This window comes from Staurois parvus, unplaced genomic scaffold, assembly GCF_062004578.1.
Source record: "Staurois parvus isolate SC_StPar_1 unplaced genomic scaffold, SC_StPar_1.0 ptg000580l, whole genome shotgun sequence".
Classification (NCBI taxonomy): domain Eukaryota; kingdom Metazoa; phylum Chordata; class Amphibia; order Anura; family Ranidae; genus Staurois; species Staurois parvus.
In genome coordinates this window covers 3,285-5,604 of record NW_028318376.1, presented here as the reverse complement: position 1 = coordinate 5,604, position 2,320 = coordinate 3,285, and positions in this window count along the sequence as shown.

Below are 2,320 nucleotides of genomic sequence, written 5' to 3'. Positions count from 1 at the left end.
CTGTAAACAAAAAAAAAAAAAAAAAAGAAAAAAGATAGTTGAGCATTAAATTTTCATGAAGATTTCCAGATTAGTGTAGCAAAGAACAAATACTCGGACATTCCCTTAGCTTGACATGGATATACAGTGTAATTTACATTTCTCACAGATTAGTTGCACATGGTCATCTGCCATATGGGATTGGTTTGAGATGTTTCTGTGGCCCTGACTGGATCCCTTTAGAGGTTCTTCTGACCACTTTGTGAGCTACTTCATGCGACCAGGCCCGGACTGGGACAAAAGAATAGGCCCAGGCATTTTGGACTGAGCAGCCCCAAGCCTGGGGACCCTTTCCTTGAAGCCCAGTGGTGGAACACTAGGGCCCCGTCGCAAGAACAACCATTGCCCTTGGTGCCCAAAATTGAACTCCATATTCCAGATGAGGTGTTACTAATGATTTGTACAGGGGTAATATGATATCTCTCTCTGGAGTCTATACCTATACCTCTATTAATACAAGAGAGGATTTTGCTCAAGAGAGCGAGAACGAGAGAGAGAGAGCGAGCGAGAACGAGAGAGAGCGCGCGAGAAAGCGAGAGAGAGAACGAGAAAGAGAGAACGAGAAAGACAACGAGAAAGACAACGAGAAAGAGAAAGAGAGGGAGAATGAGAGAGCGAGAGAGAACGGGAGAGAGGACGAGAGAGAACGGGAGAGAGAGAGAGAGAGAGAGAGAGAGAGAGAGAGAACGAGAGAGAGAGAGAGAACAAGAAAGAGAGAGAGAGAACAAGAGAGAGAGAGAACGAGAGAGAGAGCGAGAACGAGTGTGAGAGAGAATGAGAACGAGAACGAGAGAGAATGAGAACGAGAACGAGAGAGAGGGCAAGAGAAAGAGAACGAGAGAGAGAGAACGAGAGAGAGAGAGGGAACGAGAGAGAGAGAACGAGAGTGAGAGAGAGAACGGGAGAGCGAGAACGGGAGAGCGAGAGAGAACGGGAGAGCGAGAGAGAACGGGAGAGCGAGAACGGGGGAGAGAGAGAACGGGAGAGAGAACGAGAGAGAGAGGGAACGAGAGATAGAGAACGGGAGAGAGGGAGAGAACGAGAGAGAGAGAGAGAGAATGAAAACGAGAGAGAGAGGGGAGAGAGAGAGCGAGAACAAGAGAGCGAGAGATGAGAGAAAACAAGAGAGAGAACGAGAGAGAGAGCGAACGAGAGAGAGCGAACGAGGAGAGAGTGCGAATGAGAGAGAGAACACAAGAGAGAGAAAGAAAGAACGAGAGAGAAAGAAAGAACGAGAGAGAAAGAAAGAACGAGAGAGAGAGAAAAAGAATGAGAGTGAGAGAGAGAGAAAGAACGAGAGCGAAAACGAGAGAGAGAGAGAGAGAGAACGAGAGAGAGAGAGAATGAGAGAGAGAGCGCGAGGGCGACAGAGAGAGCGAGCGAGGACGACAGAGAGAGAGCGAGGGCGACAGAGAGAGAGAGAGCGAGGGCGACAGAGAGAGAGAGAGCGAGGGCGACAGAGAGAGAGAGAGAGCGCGAGGACGACAGAGAGAGAGAGAGCGCGAGGGCGACAGAGAGAGAGAGAGAGCGCGCGAGGGCGACAGAGAGAGAGAGCGAGGGCGACAGAGAGAGAGAGCGAGGACGACAGAGAGAGAGAGAGAGGACGACAGAGAGAGAGAGAGGACGACAGAGAGAGAGAGAGGACGACAGAGAGAGAGAGAGAGAGGACGACAGAGAGAGAGGACGACAGAGAGAGAAAGCGAGGGCGAAAGAAAGAGAGAGCGAGGGCGACAGAGAGAGAGAGCGAGGACGACACAGAGAGAGAACGAGAGAGAGAGAGAGAGAGAGAGCAAGAGAGAGAGAACGAGAGAGAGAGAGAGAGAGAGAGCAAGAGAGAGAGAACGAGAGAGAGCGAGAGAGAGAGAGAGAGAGAGCGAGAGAGAGAGAACAAGAGAGAGAGAGAGAGAGCGAGAGAGAGAGAACAAGAGAGAGAGAGAGCGAGAGAGAGAGAACAAGAGAGAGAGAGAGCGAGAGAGAGAGAACAAGAGAGAGAGAGATAGAGCGAGAGAGAACAAGAGAGAGAGAGAGAGAGGGGGGGGAGAGAGAGCGAGAGAGAGAGAGCAAGAGAGAGAGAACGAGAGAGAGAGAACAAGAGAGAGAGAGAGCGAGAGAGAGCGAGAGAGAGAGAGAACAAGAGAGCGAGAGAGAACGAGAGAGAGAGAACAAGAGAGAGAGAGAGAGCAAGAGAGAGAAAGAGCGAAAACGAGAGAGAGGAGATTGTAAACGAGAGAGAGCGCAAGAGAGAGCGACCGAGGAAAGAGCGCAAATGAGAGAGAGAGCG